This window comes from Coregonus clupeaformis, chromosome 33, assembly GCF_020615455.1.
Source record: "Coregonus clupeaformis isolate EN_2021a chromosome 33, ASM2061545v1, whole genome shotgun sequence".
Taxonomy (NCBI): Eukaryota; Metazoa; Chordata; class Actinopteri; order Salmoniformes; family Salmonidae; genus Coregonus; species Coregonus clupeaformis.
Genome location: NC_059224.1, coordinates 11,670,013 through 11,690,342, shown reverse-complemented (window position 1 = coordinate 11,690,342; position 20,330 = coordinate 11,670,013).

Below are 20,330 nucleotides of genomic sequence, written 5' to 3'. Positions count from 1 at the left end.
GATTGAATTATGGGTGTTTTACTAAATGTAATAACTTCTGTTGTCCTCTGGGATCAAAAAGACCCCGCAGCACAAAGTTTACATACTGCTTGGCAAAACATCTTTGATCATGTTTCTTTGATGTGTGGGGTCAAAACATCTTTGATCATGTTTCTTTGATGTGTGGGGTCAAGCAATGGTTATGACAACAACAACAACAAAAAAAGTATTTTCTCACAGGTGTTTGGGCATTTCACATTTTAGTCTGAGAGAGACAGGCAGCACAATGAGGAGGCAGAAGTTTTATAATGCACAGGAGGCTTGCAAGATAATTTTTTGAAATAAAAGAAAATAATGACCAGGAGGACAATGCTGCACATAATGAGGATGAATCAACTGATGAAGAGGGTTCAGGGTCAGCTGGGTCCTCTTCCTCAGATTCTACCTCATCTGTTGATTCTTCGTCTTCATCATAATAGATGATGTCCTCCACTTCTGACACTTCTTCCATTTCAACTTCAGATTCTACCTCATCTGTTGATTCTTCATCATAATAGGTGCAGTGCTCCACTTCTGACACTTCTTCCATACCAGCTTCAGATTCTACGTCATCATCACGTTCATCCATTTCCTTATATTCATAATCATCTTCCATTTCTGCAGCAGGAGATGTGGGGGAATCTTCGGAGGAAGAAGTAGCATGCTGTCTGTATGTTGGATCTATCACCTCATCATTATGTTCCTCCTCTTCTGACCCTGAACCCTCTTCATCAGTTGATTCATCCTCATTATGTGCAGCATTGTCCTCCTGGTCATTATTTTCTTTTATTTCAAAAATTATCTTGCAAGCCTCCTGTGCATTATAAAACTTCTGCCTCCTCATTGTGCTGCCTGTCTCTCTCAGACTAAAATGTGAAATGCCCAAACACCTGTGAGAAAATACTTTTTTGTTGTTGTTGTTGTCATAACCATTGCTTGACCCCACACATCAAAGAAACATGATCAAAGATGTTTTGCCAAGCAGTATGTAAACTGTGCTGCGGGGTCTTTTTGACCCCAGAGGACAACAGAAGTTATTACATTTAGTAAAACACCCATAATTCAATCAAATTACTTCAAATTTGTTTGAATCATAAAGAGCATAGTATTAAACAACTACCGTTATTTTCAGACCAATTGATGAATAAAAAACATATTTTGTCGGCAAAAGATTTAATTTGGGGTCAGAATGACCCCAGGACAACAGGAGGGTTAACAATGTATCCTTCCTTCCCAAGTATCAAGACTCTATTAAGAGAGGTGCGCCTAGGAATGCTGATTGGAATCATAATATTACAGCATCAGGTTAATGCAGTGCTTAATGCATCATCCTCATATGTAAGTCACCAAGGTATTAAACCTCTCAATTTGGCACTTAACTGTTTGTCCCTGAGGTTACTCAAAGATGTACCTTTTAGTCAAAGGAAAGTCATCAGATCCTTTCATCAACATTTCCCTGCTCTCTGCTTTAATCTGAGTAAGATGCTCATGGGGAGGATACATATTTTCTTTGCATTCGATATATACTGTGTGTATATTTAAATATATATATATATACAGCTGCGGAAAAAATTAAGAGACCACTGCAAAATTATCAATTTCTCTGGTTTTACTATTTATAGGTATGTGTTTGGGTAAAAATAACATTTTTGTTTTATTCTGTAAACTACTGACAACATTTCTCCCAAATTCCAAATAAAAATATTGTCATTTAGAGCATTTATTTGCAGAAAATGACAACTGGTCAAAATAACAAAAAATATGTAGTGTTGTCAGACCTCGAATAATGCAAAGAAAATAAGTTCATGTTAATTTTTAAACAACACAATACTAATGTTTTAACTTAGGAAGAGTTCAGAAATCAATATTTGGTGGAATAACCCTGATTTTCAATCACAGCTTTCATGCGTCTTGGCATGCTCTCCACCAGTCTTTCACATTGATGTTGGGTGAATTTATGCCACTCCTGTCGCAAAAATTCAAGCAGCTCGGCTTTGTTTGATGGCTTGTGACCATCCATCTTCCTCTTGATCACATTCCAGAAGTTTTCAATGGGGTTCAGGTCTGGAAATTGGGTTGGCCATGACAGGGTCTTGATCTGGTGGTCCTCCATCCACACCTTGATTGACCTGGCTGTGTGGCATGGCGCATTGTCCTGCTGGAAAAACCAATCCTCAGAGTTGGGGAACAATGTCAGAGCAAAAGGAAGCAAGTTTTCTTCCAGGACAACCTTGTACGTGGCTTGATTCATGCGTCCTTCACAAAGACAAATCTGCCCAATTCCAGCCTTGCTGAAGTACCCCCAGATCATCACCGATCCTCCACCAAATTTCACAGTGGGTGCGAGACACTGTTGCTTGTAGGCCTTTCCAGGTCTCTGTCTAACCATTAGACGACCAGGTGTTGGGCAAAGCTGAAAATTGGACTCTACGGTCCAATCCTTATGGTCTTTTGCAAACCTCAGCCTGGCTCTTCTTTGCTTCTCATTGACGAAGGGCTTTTTTCTAGCTTTTCACGAAGGAGCCCTGCCCCTAGGAGCCTGTTTCGAACCGTCCTCGCCGTGCACTTCACCCCAGCTGCCATTTGCCATTCTTTTTGTAGGTCACTTGATGTCATCCTACGGTTGTTGAGTGACATTCGAATGAGTTGGCGGTCATCCCGGTCAGTAGAGTCGTTTTCGCCCTCTGCCGGTCTGTAGCTTTGTTGTCCCCAATGTCTGCTGCTTGACCTTGTTCTTATGAACTGCCGTCTTTTACATTTTAAGGATGGAAGCAACCTGATGCTCACTGTATCCCTTTGCCAGTAAAGCCAGAATTTAACCCTTCTTTTCCTCACTCAACTTTCCTTTTCAACTCTTTTGGCATGGTCAATAGTTATTTTTTTATTAATATTACTTTTGAAGTACTATTAGCACTGTTTTTGCCATCCAGCTGGTCCTATTGCAAGAGGATAGTGATGACCACTGCAGTGGTTTTTATACTTTTCCTCGTTAAATAAGATTTGGTTCAGGTGATCACCTAATCAGTACCTAATTCAGTAGAATGAGGTGTGCCTGTGTTGGAATTCAACAGACTGGAATGGAATGGCTGTCATACATGTAGAGATGCTGATTTAAGAAAAATGTGCAGTGGTCTCTTAATTTTTTGTAGCTCAATTGGTAGAGCATGGCGCTTGTAACGCCAGGGTAGTGGGTTTGATCCCCGGGACCACCCATACGTAAAAATGTATGCACACATGACTGTAAGTCGCTTTGGATAAAAGCGTCTGCTAAATGGCATATTATATTATTATATTATTAACTCAACATTAGGAAGGTGTTCTTAATGTTTGTACACTCAGTGTATATAAAGAATGATATATATACAGTACCAGTCAAAAGTTTGGACACCTACTCATTCAAGGGTTTTTCTTTATTTTTACTATTTTCTACATTGTAGAATAATAGTGAAGACATCAAAACTATGAAATAACACATGGAATCATGTAGTAACCAAAAAAGTGTTAAACAAATCAAAATATATTTGAGATTTGAGATTCTTCAAATAGCCACCTTTTGCCTTGATGACAGCTTTGCACACTCTTGGCATTCTCTCAACCAGCTTCACCTGGAATGCTTTTCCAACACTCTTGAAGGAGTTCCCACATATGCTGTGCACTTGTTGGCTGCTTTTCCTTCACGCTGCCGTCCGACTCATCCCAAACCATCTCAATTGGGTTGAGGTCGGAAGATTGTGGAGGCCAGGTCATCTGATACAGCACTCCATCACTCTCCTTCTTGGTCAAATAGCCTTTACACAGCCTGGAGGTGGTTTGGGTCATTGCCCTTTTGAAAAACAAATGATAGTCCCACTAAGCCCAAACCAGATGGGATGGTGTATCGCTGCAGAATGCTGTGGTAGCCATGCTGTTTAAGTATGCCTTGAATTCTAAATAAATCACAGACAGTGTCACCAGCAAAGCACCCCCACACCATAACACCTCCTCCTCCATGCTTTATGGTGGGAACTACACATGCTGAGATCATCCGTTCACCCACACCGCGTCTCACAAAGACACAGCGGCTTGACCCAAAAATCTCAAATTTAGACTCCAGACCAAAGGACAAATGTCCACCTGTCTAATGTCCACCTGTCTAATGTTTGATCCTGGCGCCGACGAAGATGGCGGCCTCGCGACTAGCTCTTAGGAAACGTTGCAGTATTTTGTTTTTTTATGTATTATTTTTTACACTATTAGCTCAGAAAGTGTTTTGCATCATTACATACAGCCGGGAAAAACTATTGGATATCAGAGCGGCGGTAACTCACCAGCATTACGACCAGGAATACGACTTTCCCGAAGCAGATCCTTTGTTTGCTCTCCCCAGGGCAACTGAACTGATTCCAGCGGCTGACCCAAAACATCGCCAGCGGAGGATAGGCACTCGGAGCGGCCAGCTGGTTCGACTTAGGAGGCGCGCACACCACCCATCACTTCCAAGTATCCTACTCGCTAATGTTCAATCTTAGGTTAACAAAGTCGACTAACTACGGCAAGTATTTCTTTCCAGAGAGACATCAAGGCCTGTAACATAGTCGGTTTCACGGAAACATGGCTCTCTTGGGATATTCTGTCGAAATCGGTCCAGCCAGATGGGTTCTCAGTTCATCACGCAGACAGAAATAAATATCACTCCGGGAAGCAGAAGGGCGGAGGTGTGTGTTTCATGATTAACGACTCATGGTGTAATTGTAGTAACATACAGGAACTCGAGTCCTCCTGTTCACCCAACCTAGAATATCTCACAATCAAATGCCGACCGTATTATCTCCCAAGATAATTTTCTTCGGTTATAGTCACGGCCGTGCAAACCTTTACAGATGCACAATTGAGAGCATCCTGTCAGGCTGTATCACCGCCTAGTACGGCAACTGCACCGCCCACAACCGCAGGGCTCTCCAGAGGGTGGTGCGTTCTGCTGAACGCATTAACGGGGGCAAACTACCCGCCCTCCAAGACACATGCAACACCCGATGTCACAGGAAGGCCAAAAAGATCATCAAGGACATCAACCACCTGAGCCACTGCCTGTTCACCCCGCTATCATCCAGAAGGCGAGGTCAGTACAGATGCATCAAAGCTGGGACCGAGAGAATGAAAAACAGCTTCTATCTCAAGGCCATCGGACTGTTAAATAGCCATCACTAGCACATTAGAGGCTGCTGCTGCCTATTGAAATCACTGGCCACTTTAAGAAATGGAACACTAGTCACTTTAATAATGTTTACATATCTTGCACTACTCATCTCATATGTATATACTGCATTCTATTCTATAATATTCTACTGTATCTTAGTCCATGCCGCTCTGTCATTGCTTGTCCATATATGTATATATTCTTAAATCCCATTCCTTACTAGTTTTGTGTGTATTGGGTATATGTTGTGAAATGGTTAGATATTACTGCACTGTCAGAGCTAGAAGCACAAGCATTTCGCTACACCCGCTATAACTTCTGCTAAACACGTGTATGTGACAAATACAATTTGATTTGATTTGCTCATGTTTCTTGGCCCAAGCAGGTCTCTTCTTATTATTGGTGTCCTTTAGTAGTGGTTTCTTTGCAGCAATTCGACAATGGCCTGATTCACACAGTCCCCTCTGAACAGTTGATGTTGAGATGTGTCTGTTAGTTGAACCATGTGAAGCATTTATTTGGGCTGCAATTTCTGAGGCTGGTAACTCTAATGAACTTATCCTCTGCAGCAGAGGTAACTCTGGGTCTTCCATTCCTGTGGCGGTCCTCATGAGAGACGGTTTCATCATAGCGCTTGATGGTTTTTGCGACTGCACTTGACGAAACATTCAAAATTCTTGAAATGTTCCGTATTGACTGACCTTCATGTCTTAAAGTAATATCGGACTGTCGTTTCTCTTTGCTTATTTGAGCTGTTCTTGCCATAATATGGACTTGTTCTTTTACCAAATAGTGGTATCTTCTGTATACCTTGTCACAACACAACTGATTGGCTCAAACGCATTAAGATGGAAATAAATTCCACAAATTAACATTTAAGAAGGCACACCTGTTAATTAAAATGCATTCCAGGTGACTACCTCATGAAGCTGGTTGAGAGAATGCCAAGAGTATGCAAAGCTGTCATCAAGGCAAAGGGTGGCTGTTTGAAGAATCTCAAATGTAAAATATATATTGATTTGTTTAACACTTTTTTGGTTACTAGATGATTCCATATGTGTTATTTCATAGTTTTGATGTCTTCACTATTATTCTACAATGTAGAAAATAGTTAAAATAAAGAAAAACCCTTGAATGAATAGGTATGTCCAAACTTTTGACTGGTAGTGTATATATATAATCAAAGTGACTATTTAAATTCATGGTTTAATATATGGATGACTCCCAGACAACATTCACCGCATTGAAATGAATTATATATTAGGGGTGTAACGATCCATCTACTACATCGATGTATCGATTTATATTCATATGATCCAACTACATCGATCTGTGCTCGGCGAGTTGGCCTTTTGGACAACATATATCGATCTAACATCGTTTTAAAATGTAATAAATCGATTGTATCGATACTAGGAAATAACCCATTGGATTTAAGCACGTCAGACTTTATATGCAGGGGTGCACATAACTGGTACGCAGATACGCAAGCGCGACAAAAATCAGGAATGCGTAATGCCACTTGTGTTAATACGCGCCTTTGCGTACTTGACCGATCTTCTCATCTAACCTTACACATGATATGTTGCTTGTCAACTACTGTCAGGGATGTCCAAAAAGCAACAGACATTAAGCAGCTTCTTTGGCGTTTCGCCACCTACAAAGAAACGCCAACTGGAGCCAGAGCCGAAGAAAATACTTTTTTCGGAAAAGTGGCTCCAAGATGTGCAGTGACTTGAAGCTAACGATGAGCGCACTGAAATGTGGTGCAAGATTTGCCGCTCAAATCCACATCTAGCAGACAAAACAGGTGCATTTTATAAAGGCTCAAAGAATTTCAACCATCCTTTATTTGACAAACATGAAAAGAGCAAGGAGCACACGAATGTGGCGCAAGCCATTGCTAAAAGCTAGCCGAGAATAAATGTCCAGTCGCCCACTTGCCAGATGGCAAGACAAGCTGAATGAAGAACAGCGGCAAGCTCTGTTTAATATTTTTCTCTTTCCATAAAGCTAAACACGCACGTCCCATGTCTTCCTATTCTGAGGATGTTCCTTTACTGAATGCTTTTTGATGGATCTGAGGACATCACAAAAACTGAGCAGGAAATAGTTTACATTGTGTCTGTGTCCAGCAACGGAGAGTTTACTTCGGACTTTATTGGACTGATTGAATTGGGTGCTGACCGAACCGCACAGGCCATAACAGACGGACTTGTGAGACTTTTCCAGGACACAGGCTTGGATGACTGGACAACAAAGTTGGTCGCTGTGTGCACAGACGGGGCTGCTGTCAACATAGGTATCTACAACGGCGTTGTGCCAAAACTCCGGCAACATGCTGCGGTTGGAGACTCCCTTGTGCACATTCTGTGCACCGCACACACACTGGAGAATTGCGCGAAATCAGCTGATCGCAACGTTCCTTACTGTGAGACATTTCATCGCTCTGTGGTCAAGCTGCTGCAGTTTTATTTACAAAAAGGTGGAGCAAAAAAACTGCTGCACTGAATAAAGCTATGTGAAGAAAATGGGATCTCCTTTGTGGAACTGGGTAAGTTTCATAATACCAGATGGTCTGCATGGAGGCATGAAACACTGTTAAAAATATCAAGACTATTGCCAGCCATTAAAATGCAACTGGTTACCAGGTATTTATTTCAGTCACACTGGTTGAATTTTTGGCTAAAAGGTTACTGAATCGATTTCAAGTCACTGAATCGTTTCGGATCGTATCGTTCTAAATGAACCAATATCGTCCTTGAATCGTATCGACAACCACGAATCGTGATACAAATCGAATCGTTGTTAAAACGAATCGTTACACCCCTATTATATATTCCTGGTGTTGGTGCTGTAGCAGAGTACATTTACATTTGAAGTGCTTAGGATGCAGCTCTCTATTGACAGTTTCCTCTATGCCAAGCTAGCTTTGTGGCTTCTCTGAGGCTGCATTGATTTCCCTTCCCTTACCCCCTAAAGCAATGGTTTAAAGCTAGGCCTGCCTGCCTGAGCACTGTATACAAGATCTATCTGGGATAACTGCAGAGCGAAGGCCGACTCAGTTCCTCATCTCCATAAGTGTAAATCTACTTGTCTAAGGACACATAATACTTACTTTCAATCTGTTGTTTATTTACCTTTGTCAAGCAGATTGGTATCTAATAAACTCAGTTTTTACATATTTTACCAATATACCAATAATTATTGATGGTCTACTCTGCACCCCTCACGTCTTGTATGATACAAGTTATATCAGTATTGAAGAGTCTGTAAATGCTTTTTCACAATCACAACCCAACCAACCCCATCAGCAAGATTTTGGCAAGGACTATTCAAGGAAGGAATATTTGAGGACAGATTAGAACTCAATGTAGTGTGTTTATGTGCAAAACAAAGGGTTGATTTAATTCCTAATCTGGTGTGGCCTTGTGTAAAAGCATGTGACAGTGCCCTGTGCTGCTGGGGTGTCATGTGACCTATGAATGGGGCATAGAGTAAGATGATACAACATCTGTGTCTAAGGAAACCTTTTGGGGAAGCCTGCTCAGAATATGAGATCTCTAGAAGGAGTACCCTATCTCCTCACCCAAACACACAGCAAGTGTGTCTGCTTAATATAAGGAGTATGGCAGGTCAAATCATTACTGGGTGTGCTCCACACAGTACCACACAGGAAAGGTAGACTAAAACATCCAATGTGCAGTCCTGGTCTTGTGTAGTCTATTTTAGGCAGGAGTAGACCTGTGTTTTATCTTTCCACCAGCCCAAGCCATCAGGGCTCTGGTGAGAGTGTATGCTTATTAATGATTGATAGCTATTGCACACAGTGCAGGGTAAACACAACGCCAGGTCAATGCAGAGGCACACACTAAGGGAGCAACATCACGGAGAGAGAGGGGTGAGTAATGCTGAAGCACATTGCCAAACGAATCAATTGCCATAGAGTCTTTCAATCAACTGGATCCCAAGACCTGTATATCTTTCTATATCCATAACACATATTTAGCTTTATTATTATGCGTTCAACCCTGTGACATTATTTATGCCTAATGTGGTGCAAAATCACTGTGAACCCTACTGTAGAATTCAAATATGAGTATTTTTGTTAATGAATTTTCAACCCAGATTGTTTAACCTGATTACTAATAGTTGATTCAGAATAATCTATTACCAGATAAGCCACTATGAATTAGAAATAGAAAGCAAAGTTATTGGATAAGTGGATTGTCCTCCTCTCTCCCTGCTTGTGTCAGATCAGGCCTTCATAAGAAGATACTGGCACTTGGATAGATGTTCTCTTTATAGTAAAATAGCTTATTGGGTTCATGTGAGACAGTTACGAGGCTCCAATCTGGAATTACACTGGCTCAGCGCAACGCAACATTGATTTGTGTAGCCCTGGGGAGGGAGGCAGAGAGAGGAGGGAGACAGGGAGGAAAGCAGGATCTCAGGGAGGGAGAGGTGGTGCATAGAGAAACGCTTCACTGTGATGAGTGATTTTCCTGAGAGGACGCAGTGGGCTCAAATCCCTGACACGCCTCTCTCTCTCTCTCTCTCTCTCTCTCTCTCTCTCTCTCTCTCTCACACTCTCTATCTCTCTCTCTCTCTCTCTCACTCACTCACTCACTCACTCACTCACTCCACTCTCTCTCTCATCCTTCCCCTCCCACTCTTAAACACTCTCTTTCTCTTCAGACAGCTGACTAACTTGTTGCCAATCTTCTAGTGACCACCAACTGAAGACCAGAATATTATTTTGTGGACATGAAATTGTGCATGTGTGGATGTATGCATAATAAAATAACCTTTGTTTGACAAATAATTTCACTGTCTTTAGTCTCTATCCTTATTATGGGGTTTTTGAGAAGTCTTGTATTGACTGGAATATACTGTATGGGTATTTGTAATCAGAATGTTCAGAATTAAGTCGAGACAAATTGTTATAATTCAGTAGCCCATAGGCTATTACAAATTGTACAGACGTTTATTTATAAGATTTTACATTTCAAAATATGTGTAATAACTTAATCTGCCGTCCAATGAAAAACGATCTATACTGTGAATTTGGAAGGAGTGGGACACCATATAAACTGGGACAGCTTAATCCTGACACTTTGATTTCAATGGTCTGACAAGAGAAAAATCTAAACTGTTGTTCCTAAGCACTTGCAGAGAAACCACATGATCAAAATCACTTCATTGGTGTGGCATCATAGACTCAAACAGGAAGCCTCAAACATAGCTTCAAACAGGAAGCTCACCCCTCGAAGCTCAAGGTTTGATGTTAAGGTCATAAAACTGTCATAAATAATGCACTGTGACAAATTTTGATGTACACTGAACAAAACTATAAATGCAACATGTAAAGTGTTGGTCCCATGTTTCATGAGCTGAAATAAAAGATCCCAGAAATGTTCCATACGCACAAAAAGCTTATTTCTCTCAAATTTTGTGCACAAATGTGTTTACATCCCTGTTAGTGAGCATTTCTCCTTTGCCAAGATAATCCATTCACCTGACAGGTGTGGTATATCAAGAAGCTGATTAAACAGCATGATCATTACCTTATGCTGGGGACAATAAAATGCGCAGTTTTGTGACACAACACAATGCCACAGATGTCTCAAGTTTTGAGGGAGCGTGTAATTGGCATGCTGACTACAGGAATGTCCACCAGAGCTGTTGCCAGAAAATGAAATGTTAATTTCTCTACCATAAGCCGCCTCCAATGTTGTTTTAGAGAATTTGGCAGTACGTCCAACCGGCCTCACAACCGCAGACCACGTGTAACCACGCCAGCCCAGGACCTCCACATCCGGCTTCTTCACCTGCGGGATCGTCTGAGACCAGCCACCCGGACAGCTGATGAAACTGTGGGTTTGCACAACCGAAGAATTTCTACACAAACTGTCAGAAACAGTCTCAGGGAAGCTCATCTGCATGCTCGTCGTCCTCACCAGGGTCGATGGCCACTGGCATGCTGGATAAGTGTGCTCTTCACGGATGAATCCCGGTTTCAACTGTACCGGGCAGATGGCGTTGTGTGGGCGAGCGGTTTGCTGATGTCAACGTTGTGAACAGAGTGCCCCATGGTGGCGGTGGGGTTATGGTATGGGCAAGGATAAGCTATGGACAACGAACACAATTGCATTTTATCGATGGCAATTTAAATGCACAGAGATACCGTGATGAGATCCTGAGGCCCACCGTCATGCCATTCATCCGCCGCCATCACCTCATGTTTCAGCATGATAATGCACGACCCCATGTCGCAAGGATATGTACACAATTCATGGAAGTTGAAAATGTCCCAGTTCTTCCATGGCCTGCATACTCACCAGACATCACCCATTGAGCATGGTTGGAATGCTCTGGATCGACGTGTACGACAATGTGTTCCAGTTCCCACCAATATCCAGCAACTTCTCACAGCCATTGAAGAGTAATGGGACAACATTCCACAGGCCACAATCAACAGCCTGATCAACTATTTGAGAAGCAGGCATGTGCATGAGGCAATTGTGTTCACACCAGATACTAACTGGTTTACTGATCCATGCCCCTACTTTTTTTTTTAAGGTGTCTGTGACCAACAGATATTCCTAGTCATGTGAAATCCATCGATTAGGGCCTAATGAATTTATTTCAATTGACTGATTTCCTTATATGAACTGTAACTCAGTAAAATATTTGTAATTGTTGTATGTTGCGTTTATGTTTTTGTTCAGTGTAAATATGCATACTACGTACTGGTGCATCAAAATACATAGTTGTCAGCATTATGTTTACATTTTGTAATGCAACCATAGCTAGCTAAAGTAGGACAGAAAGGAGTAGCTAAAGCGGGACAGTCTTATAGACTTTTCCAATGGAGGAAACAGGTCCAGTTTACATTAGGTACCTGTGTACTTAGGTTAGGCAGGGATCTGGTTCTTGTAATAATACAAGGTTTTCCAAACTCGGTCCTCTGGACCCTTATTTATTTTCAGAATAAATATTCTGCTTCATTATGGCAACTGCTTCTTAGTAGAACAAAAAGCAAAGGCGATCAATATGGACCTATCTCACATTTGAGAATGTATACTGCCTCCTACTGAAGAATAGAGTAAATTACTGAAGAAAACCCCAATAAGTAATATCAAAATGAAACATTCAGTTCGGATTTATTTCCATTTTATTAAGTATGTCACTTTAGTCAATATAATTATAAACAAGAGTAATGCTGGAAATAATAGTCATGAGTTTATCTGCATAGAAATTTTTATTGGGCAAAGAAGCTGCTATTATCCTAAAAGAAAACATAAAACCAGTGTTCTACCTTATCCATCTAGTAATCATCATAAAAAACACATCTTAGTGGCCTGTGTGATCCAGCGGTCCACTTGTATACAGTGCATTCGGAAAGTATTCAGACCCCTTGACTTTTTCCACATTTTGTTACGTTACAGCCTTATTCTAAAATTGATTAAATAAATACAAATCCTCATCAATCTACACACAATACCCCATAATAATGAAGCAAAAATAGGTTTCTAGAATGTTTTGCACATTTATTTAAAAAACAAAACAGAAATACCTTTTTTACATAAGTATTCAGACCCTTTGTTATGAGACTCGAAATTGAGCTCAGGTTCATCCTGTTTCCATTGATCATCCTTGAGATGTTTCTACAACTTGGTTGTAGTCCACCTGTGGTAAATTCAATTGATTGGACATGATTTAGAAAGCCACACACCTGTCTATATAAGGTCCCACAGTTGACAGTACATGTCAGAGCAAAGACCAAGCCATGAAGTCAAAGGAATTGTCCGTAGAGCTCCGAGACAGGATTGTGTCAAGGCACAGATCTGGGGAAGGGTACCAAAAAAATTCTGCAGCATTGAAGATCCCCAAGAAGACAGTGGCCTCCATCATTCTTAAATGGAAGAAGTTTGGAACCACCAAGACTCTTCTTAGAGCTGGCCGCCAGGCCAAACTGAGCAATCGGGGGAGAAGGGCCTTGTTCAGGGAGGTGACCAAGAACCCGATGGTCACTCTGACAGAGCTCCAGAGTTCCTCTGTGGAGATTAGAGAACCTTCCAGAAGGACAACCATCTCTGCAGCACTCCACCAATCAGGCCTTTATGGTAGAGTGGCCAGACGGACGCCACTGCTCAGTAAAAGGCACATGACAGCCTGCTTGGAGTTTGCCAAAAGGCACCTAAAGGACTCAGACCATGAGAAACAAGATTCTCTGGTCTGATGAAACCAAGATTGAACTCTTTGGGTTGAATGCCAAGCATCACATCTGGAGGAAACCTGGCACCATCCCTATGGTGAAGCATGGTGGTGGCAGCATCATGCTGTGGGGATGTTTTTCAGCGGCAGGGACTGGGATACTAGTCAGGATCGAAGGAAAATGAACGGAGCAAAGTACAGAGAGATCCTTGATGAAAACCTGCTCCAGAGCGCTCAGGACCTCAGACTGGGGCGAAGGTTCACCTTCCAACAGGACAACGACCTTAAGCACACAGCCAAGACAACGCAGGAGTGGCTTCCGGACAAGTCTATGAATGTCCTTGAGTGGCCTAGCCAGAGCCCGGACTTGAACCTGATCAAACATCTCTGGAGAGACCTGAAAATATCTGTGAAGCGACGCTCCCCATCCAACCTGACAGAGCTTGAGAGGATCTGCAGAGAAGAAAGGGAGAAACTCCCAAAATACAGGTGTGCCAAGCTTTTAGTGTCATACCCAAGTAGACTCGAGGCTGTAATCGCTGCCTAATGTGCTTCAACAAAGTACTGAGTAAAGGGTCTGAATACTTATGTAAATGTGATATTTCTTTGCAAAAATTTCTAAATACCTTTTTTACTTTGTCATTATGAGTATTGTGTGTAGATTGATGAGGGGGGGGGGAAACGATTTAATCCATTTAGAATAAGGCTGTAAAGTAACAAAATGTGTAAAAGGTCAAGGGGTCAGAATACTTTCCGAATGCACTGTACAGCCTAGGCTACCAGAGTCAGCATGAGTTGAATCTGAAGCATGCTCTTCTGACTCTCAAACTCTTCCACTTTTCCAGTCTCCTATCTCATTTGTCTATATGAATGAAATACACACATCTTAAAGCGGCAATCAGTAGCTGAAACAGTAACAAAGCATACTCCACGCCACAGTTTTGCTAAAAAGCTGAGGGATGGGGCTGGAGAAATGTAACCACTCTCAAATTCATAGACAGAGCTATGGATGCAAGGACTGGCCATCCATGATATCAAAATGATAGTTTTAACCATGTTTTGAGGCTATACAGTGTGTTTGATTACATTTAATTTGTTTACAAACATTGGAGTAAAACAAGTGTATATTTTGGGTTCTGATGGGGTATGACAGTTGAGCTAAACTCATGAGGCATTTATACATTTTATTTTTCAAGAATCAATGGCTAAACATCATTAACTTATAAGTCCAGAAATGGATGTAGCTAGTGCAGATTGCCCCTTTTAATAGCACGAAAACCCCTGTTCCTAGAACCAAATCGGGTCTGGTATTAGGGTGTGAAAGAGTGATTGCAGTCCTCATGTTGATGTCTTGGCTCCCTGAGGTTTGCTGACAGTGGAGTAAAGTGGGCTGGGATCAGCAGGGTTCGCTGGCTCTCTCCCTCTGCCAGAAGAGGGCATAACTGAGGCATATGTCACTGCATCTTCACCCTGGGCCTACAGACACACACACACACACACACACACACACAAAGGAAATGCTTTAAACAGTGAATAGGAGGGAGAGCAATACCTTTACAATATGTTCAGTATAGCTTCACTTACATCAACTCTATGAGGGGAATTTTGATTGAAGTGGTCAATGGAAGCATAGGTGATTCTGTCAGCAGGTTGACTCTACAAGTGTCAAAATTTTTATTGAAACATGTATCATTTAAACTGGACATTAGTCTCAATACTTGATAACAACTGGGTGAAATCATGTTTCATATTAACCATGTTTCAAATTCCATTAATATAATGATGAACTGACCCTGTCATCATTGGTTGGTGGGGTGGAGTGGTTTACTGCATTCAGACCCTTCATGAATTAGTAACAATGGTAATGGATTCAAAACAATAGAATTACAGAGCAAACTCTTAGTTAATTTCCTACAACAATAGTATAATACACTAACTGTGTTTATTAAGCCACAGCGCATCAATTACATGTCTTTGTTACTCACAATGCTGTTATCATTCGGCACTTGATTCTCTGCAAAGAACCCCCCCAAAAACATAAGAAGAATTTCAATGGCTGGCTCCATGTATTACTGTGTTATTAATGAACTCCATTAAACTCAAAGAAAGATCAAAGACAAATGTACAGTAAGTCCTTACTTTCTCTCCTTCTGCGTACTATGATGACGGCAGCAATGACACACACCACTGCTACCACAGCCACTCCTACAGCCACCGTGAAGATGAGGATCTGATAATCTGAGAGGACCAGAGAGGGGAGCAGGGTCTGGTTTAGTGGGGTACCTGAGAGCAGGGCCGGCTCTAGCCTGTTGGGGGCCCTAAGCGAGATTTGGTTGGGGGAGAAACATTTACGTTTTAAAGTAAATGTCTTCCAATTCTACACATTTTGCCGTGGGGGTGTTGCAGTTTTAAAGGCCCAGTGCAGTCCAAAACGTGATTTTCCTGTGTTTTATATATATACACACTACCGGTCAAAAGTTTTAGAACACCTACTCAAGGGTTTTTCTTTATTTTTACTATTTTCTACATTATAACTACATCAAAACTATGAAATAACACAAATGGAATCATGTAGTAACCTAAAAAGTGTTCAACAAATCAAAATATATTTTATATTTGAGATTCTTCAAATAGCCACCCTTTGCCTTGATGACAGCTTTGCACACTCTTGGCATTCTCTCAACCAGCTTCATGAGGTAGTCACCTGGAATGCATTTCAATTAACAGGTGTGCCTTCTTAAAAGTTAATTTGTGGAATTAATTTCTTTCTTAATGCTTCTTAAGATAGCCCTATTTGGAAAAAAAAATAGTTCATATCATGGCAAGAACAGCTCAAATAAGCAAAGAGAAACAACAGTCCATCATTACTTTAAGACATGAAGGTCAGTCAATACGGAACATTTCAAAAATGTTAAAAGTTCCTTCAATTGCAGTCGCAAAAACCATCAAGCGCAATGATGAAACTGGCTCTCATGAGGACCGCCACAGGAAAGGAAGACCCAGAGTTACCTCTGCTGCAGAGGATAAGTTCATTAGAGTTACCAGCCTCAGAAATTGCAGCCCAAATAAATGCTTCTCAGTGTTCAAGTAACAGACACATCTCAAAATCAACTGTTCAGAGGAGTCTGCATGAATCAGGCCTTCGTGGTTGAATTGCTGCAAAGAAAACACTACTAAAGGACACCAATAAGAACAAGAGACTTGATTGAGCCAAGAAACGCAAGAAATGGATATTAGACTGGTGGAAATCTGTCCTTTGGTCTGATGAGTCAAAATTTGAGATTTTTGGTTCCAACCGCTGTGTCTTTGTGAGACGCAGAGTAGGTGAATGGATGATCTCCGCATGTGTAGTTCCCACCGTGAAGCATGGAGGAGGAGGTGTGATGGTGTCGGGGTGCTTTGCTGGTGACACTGTTTGTGATTTCTTTAGAATTCAAGGCACACTTTTATTTATTTTTTATTTAACCTTTATTTAACCAGGTAAGCCAGTTGAGAACAAGTTCTCATTTACAACTGCGACCTGGCCAAGATAAAGCATAGTAGTGCGATAAAAACAACAACACAGAGTTACATATGGGGTAAAAAAACATAAAGTCAAAAAAAATACAACAGAAAATATATATACAGTGTGTGCAAATGTAGCAAGTTATGGAGGTAAGGCAATAAATAGGCTATAGTGCAAAATAATTACAAACTTAACCAGCATGGCTACCACAGCATTCTGCAGCGATACGCCATCCCATCTGGTTTGCGCTTACATTTTAGCAATTTAGCAGACACTCTTATCCAGAGCCACTTAGTTAGTGAGTGCATACATATTTTTTTTCATATTTTTTTTCATACTGGCCCCCCGTGGGAAATGAACCCACAACCCTGGCATTGCCACGCCATGCTCTACCAACTGAGCTACACAGGGCCTATAAATTCGTTTTTCAACAGGACAAATACCCAACACACTCCAGGCTGTGTAAGGGCTATTTGACCAAGAAGGAGAGTGATGGAGTGCTGCATCAGATGACCTGGCCTCCACAATCACCCGACCTCAACCCAATTGAGATGGTTTGGGATGAATTGGACTACAGAGTGAAGGAAAAGCAGCCAACAAGTGCTCAGCATATGTGGGAACTCCTTCAAGACTGTTGGAAAAGCATTCCAGGTGAAGCTGGTTGAGAGAATGCCAAGAGTGTAAAAAGCTGTCATCAAGGCAAAGGGTGGCTATTTGAAGAATCTCAAATATAAAATATATTTTGATTTGTTTAACACTTTTTTGGTTACTACATGATTCCATATGTGTTATTTAATAGTTTTGATGTCTTCACTATCATTCTATAATGTAAAAAATAGTAAAAATAATGAAAAACCCTTGAATGAGTAGGTGTTTCCAAACTTGTGGCTAGTACTGTATATATATATATTATGAAACCGCCTGAAATTTCAGCCTGTTTTGGTGGGATGGAGTTTTAGCCCTCCATGGTGACATCCCCATGAGGTAACATAGTTAATAAGAAAGAGAGTTCCAAACCTCTTTGACAATAATAGCTATTTTTCAGTTTGCCCCTCCCCACTCAGACCACTCCCAGACAGTCCTAGCAAAATTCTTGCTTGAGAAATTGCTCTTTGCTAAGAAGCTATTTTTTTCTTTAATTTAAAACAATCACAGTAAGGTACATAATTGTTAACCAGAAATGATTTGATATTGAGATAAAAACGACTGCATTTATCACCTTTTATAACAAACTTCAGTCCGTTTTACTGTAAATGTTCTGCAATTCTATCCATTTTGCCATGGGGTGGAGAGACAGTTTTTTTAGCTACAATTCTACACATTTTGTATTGACTTATGTCATCTTTATATAATATATTGGTGAGAATGACTAACAAAATCAGAGGGGGACTCGTGAAGGTCAGGGCTCCTGGGCACGTGCCCGGTCGGTATTCAGCCATGATTACTACTAGACTAACTACCAATCTAAAAATTGTTGACTGACATGGATAATTGAGTCACTGTCAGTGACTGACTTAACAAGAGAAAAACTGCTGATGCACAAACAAATTTCGAAATTGCAGCTGGTGTATTGTACTAATTTTACTCTCAATAGTAATTTGAGACCCCGACTGAGTTCCAGAAAGGGCCGGTGGCCCTACGTGACCACTTACATGTATGTCGCTTATGCCCTGCCTGAGAGGACCAGAGAGGGGAGGAGGGTCTGGTTATGGGTGACCAGTGAGGAGACAGGGTCTGGTTTCATGGGGGAGAACCAGACAGGACCAGAGAAGGGATGGGGGTCTGGTTTAGTTGAGGAGAACCAGAGAATTGTTTACTCGCACGTAATTTAGCAGAAAAGACATCCGCGTTACCCAGACAAGCAGAAATTCACACAGGAAGAGAGAAATGGGAAGTAGTGAGGCGGAAGGTAGCCTAGCGGTTAAGAGCGTTGGGTCAGTAACCGAAAGGTTGCTGACAAGGCTTGTCTTGCAGTAGAGGCTGTACTCCCTATCCTGAGTACCAGTCTCTTTAGCTAATCCACTCCCTGTACTCAATGTCATGTGCCAAAGAGACTGGCCTTTCTGTCATCTTCAAATATGAACATTCTCTCATTAATGAGCTTGAGGAGAACAGAGGATTTGATCCTGATTCTATCGCCCTCACAGCTATCCTCCAATCACAACAATTATGCAAATATTGGAACTCGATCACTTTTTTCCTCCACAGAACACAGTTGGTATCCGGTTGCTAAGCAACTGATTTTTGTTTGTCCAGATGAAACCTGTCAAAACTCTCAAACTAAAATACATACTGTAATTACCACAAAACCACAAAACATCTTAGTTTTGACTTTAAGCCTCAAAATATAACTTGACTAGCAAACAGGTAAATGTTTGTTTTTGACTGGTTATAAATTCTAATTATATTTTCGAGGCTCCACATGTTGTCATGGAAAATATGAATGTCATTTCTAACAACCCATGAGCAACTCTGCTGTAACTCCAGCACACATCCACCTCATTTTCTAACGTTGCTATGGGCACTGCCAAACAACTGAAGTGATGCCATCCAGGACCTCTATACCAGGCGGTGTCAGAGGAAGGCCCTCAAAATTGTCAAAGACTCCAGCCACCCTAGTCATAGACTGTTCTCTCTGCTACCGCACGGCAAGCGGTACCGGAGTGCCAAGTCTAGGTCCAAAAGACTTCTCAACAGCTTCTACCCCCAAGCCATAAGACTCCTGAACAGCTAATCATGGCTACCCGGACTATTTGCACTGCCCCCCACCCCATCCTTTTTACGCTGCTGCTACTCTGTTAAGTATTTATGCATAGTCACTTTAACTCTACCCACATGTACATATTACCTCAACTACCTCAACTAGCCGGTGCCCCCGCACATTGACTCTGCAACGGTACCCCCCTGTATATATAGCCTCCCTACTGTCACTTTATTTTACTTCTGCTCTTTTTTTCTCAACACTTTTTTTGTTGTTGTTTTATTCTTACTTTTTTTGTTTAAAATAAATGCACTGTTGGTTAAGGGCTGTAAGTAAGCATTTCACTGTAATGTCTGCACCTGTTGTATTCGGCGCATGTGACCAATAAAATTTGATTTGATTTGATTTGATTTGATGGATTCGACTTCCGCTTTACTTCACTACTGCAGCGAACTGGTGGCAAACTTGCCAGAGTAAATTATTTGAAAGAGTCCATTTATAAAAGTCAAGTAAACAAGTATGAGTGTAATTCTATATTTATTTCATTCAAGTTCTCTAACGTTAGCTAGACTTACTGTTAGGCTAGTTCTGTTGTGATAATAACATTAGTTGTGTTGTGTCAGAGTTAAGGCCTGGGCCATTCACCAAGTCAATAACTACAGTATACAGTGGGGAAAAAAAGTATTTAGTGAGCCACCAATTGTGCAAGT